At 43.7% G+C, this 17,949-nt stretch overlaps 1 protein-coding gene across 6 annotated transcripts in view; it reads left to right on the top strand.

Moving 5' to 3' along the window:
- The window catches only part of ZNF84 (zinc finger protein 84), a 59,814-nt gene that overhangs the window by 17,676 nt on the left and 24,189 nt on the right, over positions 1-17,949 (top strand). Inside the window, exons 1-4 of one of the 6 annotated variants that reach the window (XM_053901830.1) lie at positions 12,836-13,035; positions 13,686-13,774; positions 14,339-14,452; positions 15,264-15,456. The gene's annotated coding sequence lies outside the window, so the exon portion shown is untranslated. Of the gene's footprint in view, positions 1-12,649; positions 12,807-12,835; positions 13,036-13,129; positions 13,775-14,338; positions 14,453-15,260; positions 15,457-17,949 lie in introns of those variants that run through there. The other 5 variants (XM_053901834.1, XM_053901829.1, XM_053901833.1 and 2 more) reach the window with 5 other exon arrangements.

Genomic DNA, 17,949 nt, shown 5'->3' with positions numbered 1-17,949 from the left:
TCCTCCTGCCCTCCTGGTTTCCCAGAATAACTCTGGGTGCTGTCTCTCTTTGCACCTGCTTTGCTGGCCTGTGTGCTTCCTCCTCTCCAGTTAAAGTGTTTTTTTTCTGCTAAAGTTAAAAAGAGTTAATTTTTTTTTAAGTTTATTCATTCATTTTGAGAGAGAGCAGAAGCACAAGTGGGGAGGGGCAGAAGAGAGGAAAGAGCAAGAATCCCAGGGAGTCTCCACAGTGCCAGTGCAGAGCCTGACATGGAGCTTGAACTCAGGAACCGAGAGATCATGACCTGAGCCGAAGTCAGACACTCAACCGACTGAGCCACCCAGATGCCCTATTTCTTTTTTTCAATATTTATTTATCTTGAGAGAGTGAGAGGTTGTGAGTGGGGGAGGGGCAGAGAGCCAGGAAGACAGAATCCCAAGCAGGCTCCACACTCAGCGCAGACCCCGACTTGGGGCTTGAACCCAACGAACCAGGAGATGATGACCTGAGCCGAAATCAAGAGTCGGACAGATGTTTAACCGACTGAGCCACCTGGGCGCCTCAAGGAGAGTGAATTTCCTGGGTGCCCGGGTGGCTCAGTCGGTTAAGCGTCCGACTTCAGCTCAGGTCATGATCTCACGGTTTGTGGTTCGAGCCCCACTTCGGGCTCTGTGCTGACAGCTCGGAGCCTGGAGCCTACTTTGGATTCTGTGCCTCCCTCTCTTTCTGCCCCTCCCCCACTCGCGGTCTGGTCTCTCTCTTCCTGAGTCAAGAAGAAAATCAGATTCTGTTTACATTCCAGTATGGAAACCTGTTAGCCCATAGTATGAAATAGTGTCCTTGTGGACACCAAGAACCTTGTAACCCCTGATGATTAGATTTTGGGAACACTGAGGGACTGTTGCCAAAGAAGAGTTTTTAATTTATGAAGAAATAGGAGACGAGGTGGGGTGGCTACTCCTGGTCATTCATACTAGCCCTTAAGCAGTGACAGACGTGAAGCCCTGAAATCTCTTCTCAAGGAAGAGTATTAACTGTGACATTTGTCTTGCTGAAGTAAGCCGTCCATTTCACGTGCTCGCTGATCCCTTATGTAAACAAGTATTGGTCTAGAAAAAGTTGTCTCTTGATGATTCGTGCATTGATAGCTGACAGGAGTCTGAGGACTCGGCCTAGCAAACTCCTGGCAGACGTCACTAGAGGCTCTAGAAATACGTAGCTTGGATGTTGGAAGCTTACAGCTCACCCGTCACCTGCAGCTTGCTGCCTGTATTTGTATGGCTGGCAAGCCAAGAAGTCTTTATGTTTTTTAATGTATTTTTATGGCTGTATGTATTTGTATGGCTGTATTTGTATGGCTGGCAAGCCAAGAAGTCTTTATGTTTTTAAATGGCTGCAAAAAGATCAAAACTACTTCACGAATTGAAAAAATTATTTGAAATTCAAATTTCAGCATCCATAAATCAAGTTTTGTTGGAACACTGCCAGGCCTAATCGTTTGTGTGTTGTCTGGCGGCTTTTGCACTAACTACAATGGCAGAGCTGTGACAGATACTGTTGCCCAGGAAACCTGCCAACTCCTGATGTAGGGCCCCTTTCCCTCCCTGAAAAAGTGGAAGAGAAAACCTTGCAAGAGCAGGTTTATTCTGCCAACACCCCAGGGCTCAATACTACCAGTTCTGTGCCCAAATCTGTTCTCATAAGGATCCCAGTCGTTGGCTTAAGTCTCACTCTTGTTATCTAATTTTCACGTGATTATTTCCATAAAGAAACTATTGCTAATTAACTTCACATCCTGAGGTACTGGAGGCTAAGAATCCAATACGTCTTTTTTGAACGGACGCAATTCAAACCATAAGTTTGCCCTCTTGCTCCCCCTCACCAAATCCGTGTTCTTTTCATATGCAAAGTACATTCCCCCCAGCCCCAAACCCCCTGAAGGCTTAATTCACCCAGCAAGCAAGGGAGCTCAACTTGAAAGACTCCTCTAAATACCATCTAAATCAGATGTGTGTGAGACTTGGGGTAGCTTTGTCCCGAGGCAACGTTTCTCTCCCTTTGGGAACATGTGAAATCAGACAAGTTCTCAGCTTCCAAAGTACAGTGGTCAGACAGGCACAAGATAGACCTTCCCATCCCAAAAGGGAGAAGTCAGGAAAAGGAGTTGTGAGGCCTAAGCAAGTCCAAAATAGGGCAAATTCCATTAGATTTTAAGGCCTGAGAATAATTCTCCTTGGCTAAATGCTCTGTTTTCTGAGCCCACTGGGGTGGTGGCCCTGCTTCTCATCCTGGATGGCGGCCCCGCCTCTGGAATTGAAAAGGTGGCTTCACCCTCTGGGACCAAGGAGGTGGTTCTGCCCTCAAGGTCGTTCTGACCTGTGTGCACATCTAGATAGCTCTATCAGCCTGTTCTTCTGCCTGTAGAACCCCAGACATCCAACGGCTTTCCTTCATTTCAACCCGTCCCTGTCCCCATCAGTCCAAGCTGGTAACATTTCTGCTGAGTCGGTTGATGGATTTAGTCCCACACCTAATATCTCTGCTGTTCTGCCACATCCTTGTTCTCTCCAGAGCGTGCTTTTGCATTTTTTGCAGTATGGGTAAATTGAGGGTCTTCCAAATTTGTTTAACAATTGGTTCTTCAGCGTATCTCTGTCCTCCCAAATTGTACTATTAGCAGCAAGAAGTCGGGCCAGGTCTTTAACGCTCTGCTTAGAAATCTCTTCCGCTAAACATTCCAGTTCATTGTTTCTAAGTTCTGCTTTTTACGACACACTAGAACACAGTCTAGCCACGTTCTCTGTCACTTCATTACAAAAACCATTTCTTCTCCAGTTTCTAGTACCATGTTCCTCACTGTTACCTGACACCAGAAGTACCTTGGACTTCCATGTTTCTACCAACAGCGTCTTCAGAAGGCAGTCCAGGTTTTTCGTACCAGGTGCCATCCTCTGCCAAATCCAAAGCTGCTTCCACATTAAAATATATAATTATTTTTTTATGAGAGCGTGCGAGTGAGCGAGGGGCAGAGAGAGAGAGGGAATCCCACCAGATACAGAGAGAGGGAGAGAGAGTGCAGAGCCCAAGCTGACCTGATGCCGGGCTTGAATTCACCACCTGTGAGATCATGACCTGAGCTGAAGTCGGATGCTTAACTGACTGAGCCACCCGGGTGCCCTGCTTCCATGTTTTAAGGTATTTGCTGCAGCAGCACCCTGCTTTCCAGTGCAGAGACCTTTATTCATTTGCTAGGTTGCCATAACAAAGTCCTTCAAAATGAGTGATTTAAACAACAGACACTTGTTGTGTTATGGGTCCAGAGGTCAGAAGTCTGAAAACGAGGTGCCACAGAGTTGTTCTCTCTGATGCAGAGAAAGAAGAATCTTGTTGCTAGCTGCGCTCTTTGGCTTGTCCATTCCTTTGCCTCTTCACATCATTTTCTCCCTGTGTGTGTCTATATTTGTGTCCAGATTTCTCCTTTTTATATGGATACCAGTCATCTAGGCTTAGGGCCCCTCCCAATGACCTCACTTAAACATGATTATCTTTGGGACACCTGAGTGGCTCAGTCGGTCGAGCATCCAACTCTTGATTTTGGCTGAGGTCATCATCTCATGGTTCATGGGATAGAGCCTTGGATGGGGCTCTGTGCTGATAACCTGGAGCTTACATGAGGTTCTCTCTTTCTCTCTCTCTGCCCCTCCCCTGCTCTCTCTCTCCCTTTCTCCCAAAATAAATAAACTTTAAAAAAGACAATGATTATCTTTTTTTTTAAGTTTTTTTTTTTTTTTTTTTAATTTATCTTGAGAGAGAGAGAGAGCGAGCAAGCAGGGATACTGAAGCCACGTTTTGTCTCTTGGACTTTATTAGGACTACTGATGGAATTTGAACAAGTTTTGTGTATTTGATAATAGAACTGCATTTATGTTCGATTTATCAATTTGATAACTTACTGTGGTTAGATAATGGAATGACTTTCTTGGAAATACTCACTGAAGAGTTCAGGAGTGTAGAGGAATTATGTCTGTCAGAAAAATATGTTCTTATATAGAGAAAGCAGACATGGTAAAATGTTAACATTTGGGGAATATAGGTAAAATGTATTTAGGAATTCTTCACTATTCTGTGAATTCTATAATTATGTGATTTTTTAAAACTTTGCATCACTATCAAATAATTTCTAAATAATAAAAAAAAATGATTCATCAGATCAGGTCAATATATCCAAATCAATGCTATTTTCTGCATACCAGAAACTTTACAAAATGCGATTTAATAAAATGAATCCATTAAAAAATATATTAAAACACAACATGTAAAAGAAAACTTGTGGTGTTGGAACTGTTCAGTATCATGACTGTGATTATTGATACATTAACCTACACGGGTGTAAAACTGAGTAGAACCTAATACATGAACACGGGTGTAAGTGAAACTGGAGAAATCTTGATAAGTACTGTGGACCATATTAATGCCAGTATTCTGACTGTGATACACTATAGTTTTGCAAAATGGTAACATTGGGGTAAACTGGGCTAAGTGTGTAAGGGATTTCTTTCTATTATTTTTTACACTGCAGGTGAATTTACAATTGTCTCAATAAAAGTTTCAATCGAAATAAGTCTATTAAAGATGTAAAAGGGGAATGAATAGTATATACAGTCAATGGAATATTAAGTACTATGACACAAACTACAACTGCATAAACCACATGTCCCAGTATTAGATACATAATACTGAGTGATGAAAGTCACTCTCAGAAGGCTATGCAGAATCCCATTGTTGAAGGCCAAATTAAAGTGAAATGGAATTACATATTATTTAGGCAGGCATGTATCTGTGATAAAATGATGAACCAGAAAAGAAAGGACGATAACTGAAATATTTGTGTTGGTGTCTGTGCAGAGGAGCAGCAAATAGAAGCTGCAAATTCCTTGTAATTTCTTGTTTCTCAGATTGGATGACAGAGTCGTGAACATTCATGAGAAAGAACTTGAGAACTCGTAACTAATGTTAGATGAAAAGAGGACATAAATACAGATAATTCATGTTTTTTAAAATTATAGGAGAATACTAAGGGTAACCATGTGCCACTAAATATGAAAAATTAGATAAAATTTCTCCATTTTCTTGCACACGTCTCCATTTTCTTGCATGGCCAAAATTGACCAAGCTGAAAAAGCAAGATTTACTAAGTCAGTAACAAATCAGGAAATTGCATTGTAGTTAAAATGTTCCTCAATGAAATGTAGCAAGCCCAGATTACTGAACAGTAAAACTGTACAAAACATTGACGGACTTGATCATCATTGTGTTATACAACGGTATGAGAAAATTTTTATTTTTTAGTGTTCGTTTGAGAGAGAGCATGAGCAAGGGAGGGGCAGAAAGGGAGACAGAATCCCAAGCAGACTCCACGCTGTCAGTACAGATCCCGATGCAGAGACTGAACTCCTGAACCGTGAGGTCATGACCTGAACTGAAATCGAGACTCAGATGCTTAACCAACTGAGCCACCCAGGCACCCCAGTATTAGAAAAGTTTAAAGGATAGATTACTCCTAAATTCATTTTACAACCCTAGTATAAACTTCACACCAAATCTGGATAGAGACCATAGAAAAACATATTATAGGCCGGTCTAATAGATGAAACTTCTCTGAATGAAATGGAATCCAAGCTTTCCCATGTACACATCTGTATGTGTCCATTTAGGCCGAATTATGTGAAATTACTGATAATTGGCCATTTTTTACATATGTGGTAGATTTTGCTTTCCAAAGATGACTGTAGCCAAGAGCCAGCCCCTTCTCACCTCCTCTTCCACAGTGTGGCTGAGCCACCCCTCCCACCGAGAGTTCTGTTTGCTGGTGGTCGCCGTAGCCACCAGAATGTGGTGGAGGGCTGCTGCGTGCCCCCTACACACACACACACACACACACACACACACACACACACACACACACACACACACCAGAAAGGCAATGCAGCTTCTGCTGTCCTACGTGGAGTACTTGTTCTTGAAGCTCTGGGCTGCCACGTGAGCAGTCCTTCAGGCTGTGATGCTAGGGGTACCCCTGAGAGTCCATAAAGAGAAACAACGTAGACGGGTTCTGAGGCCACATGAAGAGAAAGATGCCGTATTCTTCAATGCCATCTTCCCAGCTCCAGCCACCAAACAGCTTTGCATGCGACATCCTGAGCCAGAAACTGCCTGGCCAAACCTTTCTGGAATTCCTGACCAACAGAACCATGAGAGAGAATAACATCTTTGTTGTTATGTGTGCTAGGGTTTTGAGGGTGATATTTTAGGTAGCAGTTGTGATTAGAATAGAAATTTGGTCTACAAGTGGGGTGCTACTGGCCTTGGCACTGGGTGGTCAGCAGAATCTGGAAGACTCTAGAGGAAAATAGTAGTGAAACCCTGAAGGGCCCTTGGGGAGAGTATTAACAGAGTCCAAAGTCATAGGTTGTTGCTGAGCGCTTGAAGGAACATGGGGAGAGTGTTATGGGAACATGGGGAAAGGAGGCTTTTTAAATTTTATTTTTGAGAGAGAAAGAGACAGAGCATGAGCAGGGGAAGGGCAGAGAGAGAGGGAGACACAGAATCTGAAGCAGGCTCCAGGATCTGAGCTGTCAGCACAAAGCTCAATGAGGGGGCTCGAACCCATGAGCCGTGAGATCATGATCTGAGCCGAAGTCGGACGCTTAACTGACTAAGCCCCCAGCTGCCCCAAGGAGACTTTTTAGATAAAGTCAGACCTTCTCAATATTGCCTTTGCCCTGACATACCTAATGTCCTCAAATAGAATACCTGGGGATGTGGCTTTTGCCTAGTTGATACATAAAAAGCCCACAATGTCCCCGCTCCCACTTCCTATGTATCCCCTGCAACAATGCATATTTATAATTACCAAACTCCTTCTCTACCAAAATACTCCTAAAACAGAAATGGGGGTGGGGGGAGCGGGCGGTGCCCGGGTGGCTCAGTTGGTTAAGCATCTGACTCTTGATTTCAGCTCAGGTCATGATCTCATGGGTTCATGGGATTGAGCCCCATGTCTGGCTCTGAGCTGATCGTGGAGACTGCTTGGGATTCTCTCTCTGCCTCTCTCTCTCTCTCAAATAAATAAAACACAGAAATTTGGGAGCTCCTCTTTTTAAGAATAGAAGTCAAGCCTTCAATGAGATAAGCCATAGCATCAGCTGGTGAGTTCTAAGAACCTGCTTGCAAATCTGGTAGAAAATCATTTTGAAGAAAATTTTATTACAACTTCAATTCCCAAGAGTATTTTACATTACTTGAGTTGGAGACATGCTAACCAAAGAGTTGTCGTGAGATTCATGAATGTCTAGTTAAAAACAAACCAAAAAAAAAAAAGGTAAAATTGCAAAGTTAGTGGAAAAATACAGGATAAAATTATGGTATGGCTAATTGTAGTGTTCACAGCAAAGAAGAAAATGGGAGAAAAATCAAATTGTAATCTGAAAAGTGATATAAATACATACATGCACACAATAAGTTTTAATTTTTGAATGTTTATTTATTTTTGAGAGAGAAACAGAGCATGAGCAGGGGAGGGGCAGAGAGAGAGATGGCGACACAGAATCCAAAGCAGGATCCAGGCTCTGAGCTGTAAGCACAGAGCTCGACGTGGGGCTTGAACCCATGAACCATGAGATTGTAACCTGAGCTGAAGTTGGACACTTAAATGACTGAGCCACCCAAGTGCCCCCATACCACAAAGTTTTAAACAGCAATATCAACTTTGACTAAAAAGGACAAACCCTATGCAAAATAAAAGGAGCTCTTAGGACTGCCAACTTTTGGGGTCAGGAAGAGACTGAGAAGGATTTCTTCTTGCAAACATGGATCAGTTTTTATTAATAAGGAAGGATGACTCAGATGGCAGAATCAAGGTCCAGAGGGCACAGCCAAGAGCTAGGAAGAACTCCCAAGAAAACAGGACCAAACCCTAAAGGGCGAGCTGGTAACATGTATTTAGTAGGATTTAGGCATTTCTGTAGACCGATGACTGCGGGGTGGGGACTGTTGTCCCCGGTTTCGAAAATGAGTATCTGTAGCAGTTTTTCTGTGTGTGCTCTGCTATTGTATTTTGGGTGTGCAAGATGAAGACAGCCTCATTTATCCTTAATTTCCTTAGATATCCATCTCCAAATATAGCCACGCTGGGTTGTGATTTCAACAAAGGAATTTTGAAAGAACACAAATATTCAGTCCATACCGTATTTAATAGCAAGTAAGAAAATACACCAGGGGAAAAAAACTTCATAATATCATTAGGATTGAGAAGCTTCTTAGGAATACATCTGATACAATGTTGAATTTAAAATGAAAACTATCAGGGTGTGTGGGTGGCTCAGTTGGTTAAGCCTCCAAATCTTGGTTTTGGCTTCAGGTTACAATCTTGAAGTTGTGTGAGTTTGAGCCCCAAGTCAGGCTCTGTGCTGACAGGGCAGAGTCTGCTTGGGATCCTCTCCCTCTCTCTCTCTGCCCCTCCCAACTCACCATCTCTCTCAAAATAAAGAAATAAACTAAAAAAATAAAATAAAATGAAAACTATCTAGGAATAAGTCTCTTAAAAACTTATAGAAGCAGAATTTATGAATAAAACAATAACATTCATAAAAGAACTGAAAAAATTCAGGGGTGCCTGGGTGGCTCAGTCAGTTAAGCGTCCGGATCTTGATTTTGGCTCAGGTCATCATCCCACAGTTTGTTGGTTCGAGCCCACATCAGGTTCTGTGCTGACAAAAGCATGGAGCCTGCTTGGTTTCTTTCTCTCCCTCTCTCTCTGCCCCTCCCTGCTTCTGCTCTCTCTATCTCAAAAATAAAAAAAAACATTTAAAAAAAGAACTGAAAATTTCAAAGATATACTATGTTTAAAAAATTTTGTTTTTAATTTTTATTTATTTTCGAGAGAGAGACAGACAGACAGACAGACTGTGAGTGGGGAGGGGTAGAGAGAGAGGGAAACACAGAATCTGAAGCAGGCTCTAGGCTCTGTGCTGTCAGCACAGAGACCTACCCGGGGCTTGAACTCACAAGTGGCAAGATCATGACCTGGGCCAAAGTCAGACGCTTAACCAACTGAGCCACCCAGGCACCCCAAAGATATACTATATTGATAGAGTCAAGTCAGTATAATGAAAATATTAATTCTTGCAAAATATACATTTAATAAAATTCCAATGAGAACAATAAAAGAATTTTCTTTCTTGAAATGGGACAGATTCTATCATTTACAGGAAAGTTTACTGGTCTCCAACTATGCAAGATAATCATGAACAAGCACAGGTAGAATAGTTTCCCTTCCAGATACAGGAGGTTTTTTTAAGCTAGAATATGAAAACATTGTGGTACTCACACAGTTATAGACTAATAGGCAGATGGAACAGAAAATATTCCAGAAAGGGTAACTTGGGCATATAGGAACTTGGGATATAAAAGAAATTAATTTGTAAGTATTGAAGAAAGAATGGGTTGTTTGATACTTGGTGTTATGGGCTGAATTGCGCCCCCCTTTCAAATTCTTATGTTAGAGTCCAACCCCCAGCACCTCAGGAAGTGACTGTATTTGGAAACAGGGGCTTTAAAGAGGAAATTCAGGTAAAACTCAGTCATATAGATGACCCCAATCTGGAAATGACTGGTGTCCTTGTAAGAAAGGCGATCAGGACACAGACACACACGGAGGGACAGCCATGTGAGGACACGGCCACCTGCAAGCCAAGGACGGAGTCTTTGGAAGAAACCAAACCTGCCAACACCTTAGTCTCAGACTTTTCACGTCCAGAATCTTGACACACGAGATTTCTGTTGTTCGTCCCACCCTGTGGTATTTGTTGTGGCAGTCCCCGTGCTACTGCTGAGAGGGTCTGCGTTGTGTCTGTGGAGTCTTGGTTCTTGGATTCCCCTCAAAACATTTGCGTGGGGATCCTGCTCAAATAAAGAGGGCCAGAAGGAAGGGATCAAGCACAAAGCAGCTTGCTGAGGACAGGCCACTCTCGGGAAGGGAGGGCGGGCAGGTCCAGGGTGGCACCTGCACTGAAGTTTTGTATTGGCGACGGGTCACAGGTAGGGCAGTCTCCGACTGAGGTTGTTCCCCTCCCCTGGGAGGGGCAGTTCTGGCTCCTACAAGGTTCTTGCTGGAACTGTCAGGGCCATCTTTCCCCAGGGGGAGGCGAGGTGGGAGGGGGGCTGAAACCACCAAACGCGTGAACTATAATAAACCCGGGGTGGGGGGGGGGTCATGCTGGGCAGAAGTTGAAGAGGAGAGCACGTGTTTTGCCCCTGTGGCTCTTGGTCTGTCAGCTCCCAGGGTGTTAGAAGCCACAAGGCCAAGATGTTGAAAACCACAAAGGATGTTGTGCCCTCGGCTTCTAATGTGTCACCTGCTTCTCACCACCCTTGCCTCCAGCTAACTGCCTGCTCTATCACTAGCAAACGAATACCCTTGGAGTCAGGAAATTAGCTTCCCATAGGGCAACAAAATGAAATGAGATCAATGCTTCGCACTATACGCATACACACAACTCCAGAAAGATTAAAACTTAAGTGTCAAGCCAAAATGCTGAAACTGTTAGAAGATAATACAAGGAAATATTTCTTTTTGTTTTCTCTTTCAAGAGAAAGATTTCTCAACGAGACACATAAGGAACCCATAAAAGAAAACCTAGATACATTTTATGATGTCAAAACTAAAATCCAAGGGACCAACATGGTCATAATCTAAGTTCAAAGACAATGAATTAAACAAAAAAATTAAAACATGTTGCACATTGAGGATTTGTAAATATACATTCAACTCCATGAATCTAGTAGAAAAAGATAACCTGACAGAAAAATGGGCAAAGGATAATTGACAGTCTATGAAACAAAACCCCAAATTGTGTGGAAATATATACACTTCAGCAGACACGTTACCTGTATGTTCTGCATTTCAAATATTAGTCCAGTTTTTAAAATCTTTATCTTAACTATTCATATCTCGCCACTAACTCCTCCTGATGTTCCAACATTAAACAGGATACTAGCTTTATGGTTATTGTCTATTTTTAAAATTATGTTAAAGCAGCTAACAATTTTTTCTAATTTGTTCTTTTTTTATTCTTTTTGGAGGAGGGAGAGGGAGGGGCAGATGGAGACAAAGACTCTTAAGCAGGCTCCAGACTCAGCACAAAGCCTGACATGGAGCCCCATGGAGGGCTCAATGCCATGACCCTGGGCTCACGACCTGAGTCGAAATCAAGAGTTGGATGCTCAACCGACTGAGCCACACAGGTGCCCCTCTAATTTATTTTTTAAAACTCTGGAATGTAATTGTAAAATGTTTATTTATATTTAGAGAGAAAGAGCATGTATCCAGGAGGGGAAGTTAGAGAGGGAGAGAGAATCCCAAGGAGGCTCCGCACTGTCAGTGCAGAGCCAGACATGGGGCTTGATCCCACGAACCGGGTGATCGTGACCGGAGTCAAAATCAAGAGTCAGATGCCCAACCAACTGAGCCACCCGGGATCCCCTCTTAGTATTTTTGCATGGGTAGTCATAACCAAGTTTTGTCTGAGCTTCCTTTTCAAGTCATACATGTGGATTTTGGTGTCTTTATGCTGCCTAATAAATAGAAACAGTTCCTTCTTCTATTTCCTCTAGAAATTTTTATGTGTAAGAATTCCGTAATCACTGGATGTTTGAAAGAATTCTCCAGAAAGTCAATGATTGGTGCTTTTTGGCAGATAATCTCTGAAATTGTCCTCATTTTTATCCATGACGTGTTTTTCTCCTTTCTTGAGTTGAATTTGACACATCCATCCCAGGAGAATCATTTAATTTCAAATTTCTTAGCATAGAGAGGATTCTCATTCAATTTCCTGTATGTCTGTGGTTGTTCTCTTTTTATCATCCTTTCCTTCTCTCTGTAAGGATAGTGACTTATTTAGAGCTTTCCCCACATCACTTGAATTATGGATCAGCTTTATTTTTTTGTTAATTCCTATCTACTTAATATAAACGTATGGATAAAATTTTTTTTATTTCCTCAGTTGGATTCTTAAACCAATTGTCTCTTCTTTTTTAACGTGTTGATAGATTTGGGTTCTCAGTGTTTCAAATCGTAATCTTTTTTTTTTTTTTTTTTTTATATAATGTTTTTGTTTCTTTTTGAGACAGAGAGAGACAGAGCATGAGCAGGGGAGGGGCAGAGAAAGAGGGAGACACAGAATCCGAAGCAGGCTCTAGGCTCCGAGCTGTCAGCACAGAGCCCGATGCGGGCCTCGAACTCACGGACCGTTAGATCACGACCTGAGCCTCAGTCAGACGCATAACCGACTGAGCCGCCTAGGCGCCGCCTAAATCGTGATCTTTTACGTTTTTCCCAAAAGCGTGTTCACGCAACTCGGTCCTGGGCGCGCGGTCGCCCTCGCGTCTCTAGGCAACCAGCGCTCCTCAGAGGGCCGGGAGCCTACGTGCCGCGGATCCTTCTGGGAAATGTAGTACAAAGGCCCCTTCCTTGAGTGAAGCTGACCGAAAAAAAAAAAAAGAAAAAAGAAAAAACAAAGGCGTCTTTCTCTCGCGCACGCGTACTCGCACTCGCACGGCCACCGACGCTTTCGGGTTGCGCCCCTTCTCTTTGTCTTTCGTCGCCAAGCGAGAGGCGAGTGTGGGCGTCTCCGCGCGCGCGCCCGCGTACCCGTGCGCGGCCCCGGGTCCCGCCGCAGCCCGGTCGGGATTTCGTGGGCCCGCTGGCTCAGCACGGAGGCCAGCGGGTCGTGGCCGGGGGCGCGTGCGGGCGGGGGGCGGGGCGTCGGTGAGTCTGGGGGGGGCGCGGGGCGGGTCACGTGGTTCCCGGGCCTGCGCGTCCGAAGACTGAGGCCTGCGGTCGGTGCCGGGTTTTTGCGGGGTCCGGGCCGGCCGTTGGGGTTCCGTGGGGGGGGCTCGCGGGAAGGACTCGGCGGTCGTGTTTGGGCCGCAGGCTTGGAGGCCTGTGGGCGTCGGCGCGGGGCTCGGGGTTCGCAGGCAGCGCGGCGGGGCGCCGGGTGAGTGCAGGGGCGCGGGGCCGGGGCCGCCGCGGGGACGCCGCCGGCCCCGGGCCTCTGGGCTCTTACTTGGGCGGGGGGGTTGGCCTTTCCGCCGGGGCTGTGAGGGCCGTGCCTCCCCGCCTGGGTCCCCGGACGCGAGGGGCTGCGTGGGTGGTCCCGGCCTGAGCCCAGAGCTGGTCCTTGAGGCGTCGGGCGGCGAGGGGACTTCTTGCCTGTGCCCCTGTAGCCCGGCTTCATCCGCCCAGCCCCGCCTGGATCAGTAGGATTGTTTCCAAAGGCTTCGCTGCTACAGAACAACCCTCCGGGCCAAACCCAAACCCCAGGCAGTTTCTGACCGACGATAAGTGGCCGCCGTGGCCGGGACAACAATGGCCCGAAGTTCTTAGGGCCGAATTTGGTCCGCCCGCGATTTCTGGGCCTCACGTTTATCGGCTGAAAGTGAGGGGGTGAAAAGAAATGTTTTTCCCCTAGCTCTGATGCTTTTTGCCGTCATTAAAACATACTTCTGTTTATTTTAATCACTTACTGCTTGTTTCATCCGTGTAGCGGTGGACTGGAAGCGCTCGGCTTGCCGGCTGTGCTCTTGGATTAGGGACCTTAAGATTTTGAAAAATAATGTTTATACTTTTTTTCTGTTATGAATTTAGAATGTGTTCACTGCAGTCAGTCTGGAGCATCCGGACCCACAGACTCAAGTGAAAATCTTCCATGATCTCATCGCCAGGAGATAGTGACTGTTAGCATTTTAGTACATTTCTTCTAGTCCGTGCATGCTGTCTACTTTTGGGACGCGTTATTTATGTTTGCTTAAAAAAACAAATTGGGAGTATGCTGTTCGCAGCCATTTCAGTTTATCACAGATACGTTTCTTCAACGTGAGCTGTTTTGTTCCAGGCCCGCAGTGTTTTCAGCGGGCCTCTGAGAACTTCTTTTGTTTTCCTCCTTACTCTGCCCTGGTGTCCTCATTTCTGGACAGCGAGTGGACTGCATGGCACCTGTACTGGAAATCTGAACAGAGACTCTGGGGGCCTTTGTCCAGCTCTCCCTCCAGCGTTTTGGGGGGTGGGGGGCTGTGACTGCAGGTCTGAGGGGCACTGAGGGGACCAGCGGCCCAGATTTGCCACTTCCTAGGCGTGTCATCCATGTTGGGCAACTTGCTGAACCTCTCTGTGCCTTGTCACTGTCTGTAGTGGGTGCGGGATGCATCAAAAAAAGGCACGATGATGTTTAAAACGTCTGTCACAAAGTAATTAGTTGACACTTTTTATTATTCTCCATTTTCCCCCTGAATTTCCTTTAGAACTTGACGCTGAGTGGAACTGTGGGATGATGATGAAGGTTGCGCCTTCCTTCTGAAGATAAACCTGAGAGCTGTCACAGGGAGAGGTGCAGTGTGATGCGGGAAACTGCCCAGGTACATGACAAAACCGCTGAAGTTAAATCGGGCCAAACTGTACGGTGAAGGGCATAGGCTTCATTTGCTGAGAGGACGTGTGGTGCCAAATATAAAAGTTCAGAGGAGAACTTCTCCCTGAGGGGCCAACTTTCAAAACATTTGTTTAGAGTAAGGTTGGATCTCCCTTTTTTTTTTTAAACCTTTTTTTAAAAAAATGTTTGTTTATAGGGGCTCCTGGGTGGGTCAATTGGTTGAGTGTCCAACTTGAGCTTAGGTCATGATCTCACGGCTCGTGGGTTCCCAGCCCTAGGTGGGGCTTTGTGCTGACATCTCACAGCCTGGCACCTGCTTTGGATTCTGTGTCTCCCTCTCTCTCTGCCCCTCTCCTGCTCACTCTCTCTCTCTCTCTCTCTCTCTCTCTCTCTCAAATGAGAGAGACAGAGCACAAATAGGGGAGGAGCAGAGAAGGAGAGAGGGAGACCGATTCTGAGGCAGGCTTCAGACTCTGAGCTGTCAGTACAGAGCCTGACATGGGGCTCAAATCCCATGAACCCTGAGATCATGACCTGAGCCAAAGTTGGAGGCTTAACTGAGCCACCCACTTGCCCCTCCTTTTTTTTTTTTTTTTTTTTAAAGATTTTATTTTTAAGTAATCTCTATACCCAGTCTTGGGCTCAAACTCACAACCCAAGATCAGGAGTCACATGCTCCACCAACTAGGCCAGCCAGGCACCTAACTCTGCATTTTTCTTAATGATAAACTTAAAATATCATCGGAAATGTTTGATTTTTTATTTTTATATATTTATTTGTTTATTTATGTAAGTAGGCTTCATGCCCAGCATGGAGCCCAGCACAGGGCTTGAACTCACACCCAGAGAACAAGACGTGAGCTGAGATCAAGAGTTGGATGCTTAACCAACTGAGCAACCCAGGCGTCCCCATCAGAAATACTTTAAAACTACCACACTGATGGCTTGTCACACCCTGTTGAACTGAAATTCTCAACTCTGTTTTCTATAGTAAGTCTACATCATGTTGACTTAAGTTTTCCACTCTTGATAGGTTCTCACTGAAAGCAAGTAAACTTTCTTTGACAATAATTGTAAAGGAAATTTTAAAATCAAATTGTGAATTTGTGTTTAAAGAAATGATTTCAATAAGAAACCTAGTTTCATTTGTCACAATGCCAGAAATTTTATTGTGTGAAATGAAGTGAAAGCATAATGTGAAGCAAGTGACAGTTATTGTAGGTATATTTTCTTGGTTTGTGGTGTGTGTGTTCATGTTTTTTTTTAGCCACACGGGGGTTTTTATATTTAAAAAAAAATTTTTTTTAATGTTTATTCATTTTTGAGAGAGAGAGAAACAGCGTGAGCGGGGGGAGGGGCAGAGAGAGATGAAGACACAGAATCTGAAGCAGGCTCCAGGCTCCGAGCTGTCAGCACAGATCCTGAGGCGGGGCTCAAACTCACAAACCATGAGATCAGACCTGAGCCGAAGTCGGACGCGTAACTGACTGAGCCACCCAGGCCCCCTAAATTTTTTTAATGGTTAAATTTATTGACTTTTTAAAAAAAATTTAAAACATTTTTAAAAAACGTTTATTTATTTTTTCTTGAAAGGGAACATTTTATTTGCGTTTTCTAGGAAAATAATAGGATCAAGAAATACCCTTGAAAAGATTAATACATCCCCATGGAGACTAGAACAAAGAACTCTCAATTCAAGCTCTTTTATTTATGTAAGGATTGTCATTAAGAAAAAAGAAAGATGTACATATGTCATTATCTACTTATCTATCTATATAGCTAGGTACAGAGAGGATACATTTACACACATGTTCATACACGTATGTATTGGTTATATAGATACGTGCGTGTATACGCCCACACACACACACTACTGTGTGTATCAAGTACCGTTTTAAGCACTTTGCAAATAACATCCGAGATGTATAGATTAAAATCACTAAGCCATAGTAATTTTATAGTAATTATAATCTGTGAAGTTTGAAATATGCAAATAATGGTAGAAAATTATTTATAAAAGAGGTTTAATGTCATTTTGGTGCTTTTTTTTTTAACACATCTTTTTTTTTTTTTAATTTGTATCTGAATTAGTTAGCATATAGTGCAACAGTGATTTCAGGAGTAGATTCCTTAATGCTCCTTATCCATTTAGCCCATCCCCTCTCCCACCACCCCTCTAGTAACCCTCTGTTTGTTCTCCATATTTAAGAGTCTCATGTTTTGTCCCCCTCCCTATTTTTACATTATTTTTGCTTCCCATATGTTAATCTGTTCTGTGTCTTAAAGTCCTCATGTGAGTGAAGTCATATGATATTTGTCTTTCTCTGACTAATTTCGCTTAGCATAATACTCTCCAGTTCCATCCACATAGTTGCAAATGGCAAGATTTCATTCTTTTTGATTGCCGAGTAATCCTCCATTGTCTATATATACCGCATCTTCTTTATCCATCCATCGATATACATTTGGGCTCTTTCCGTACTTTAGCTATTATTGATAGTGCTGCTGTAAACACTGGGGTGCATGTGTCCCTTCGAAACAGCACACCTGTATCCCTTGGATAAATAACCTAGTACTGCAATTGCTGGGTCATATAGGGTAGTTCTATTTTTAATTTCTTGAGGAACCTCCATACTGTTTTCCAGAGTGGCTGCACCAGTTTGCATTCCCACCAGCAGTGCAAAAGAGATCCTCTTTCTCCGCATCCTTGCCAACATCGGTTTTTGCCTGAGTTGTTAATGTTAGCCATTCTGACAGGTGTAAGGTGGTATCTCATTGTGGCTTTGATTTGTATTTCCCTGATAATGAGTGATGTGGAGCATTTTTTCATGCGTCGGTCGGCCATCTGGATGTCTTCTTTGGAAAAGTGTCTATTCATGTCTTTTGCCCATTTCTTCACTGGATTATTTGTTTTTTTGGGTGTTGAGTTTGATAAGTTCTTTATAGATTTTGGTTACTAACCCTTTATCTGATATGTCGTTTGCAAATATCTTTTCCATTCTGTTGGTTGCCTTTTAGTTTTGCTGATTATTTCCTTCGCTGTGCAGATGCTTTTTATTTTGATGAGGTCCCAATAGTTCATTTTTGCTTTTGTTTCCCTTGCCTCTGGAGATGTGTTGAGTAAGAAGTTGTTGCGGCCAAGGTCAAAGAAGTTTTTGCCTGATTTCTCCTTGAGGATTTTGATGGTTTCCTGTCTTATGTTTAGGTCTTTCATCCATTTTGAGTTTATTTTTGGGTATGGTGTAAGAAAGTGGTCCAGGTTCATTCTTCTGTATGTCGCTGTCCAGTTTTCCCAACACCATTTGCTGAAGATGCTGTCTTTATTCCATTGGATATTCTTTCCTGCTTTGTCAAAGATTAGTTGGCCATACATTTGTGGGTCCATTTCTGGGTTCTCTATTCTGTTCCATTGATCTGAGTGTCTGCTCTTGTGCCAGTACCATACTGTCTTGATGATGACAGCGTTGTAATACAGCTTGAAGT

Source organism: Panthera pardus, unplaced genomic scaffold (assembly GCF_024362965.1).
Source record: "Panthera pardus isolate Hobbes unplaced genomic scaffold, ASM2436296v1 HiC_scaffold_14, whole genome shotgun sequence".
Lineage (NCBI taxonomy): Eukaryota > Metazoa > Chordata > Mammalia > Carnivora > Felidae > Panthera > Panthera pardus.
The sequence above is the reverse complement of the archived record's forward strand: the minus strand, read 5'-3'. Positions and strand labels throughout refer to the sequence as shown.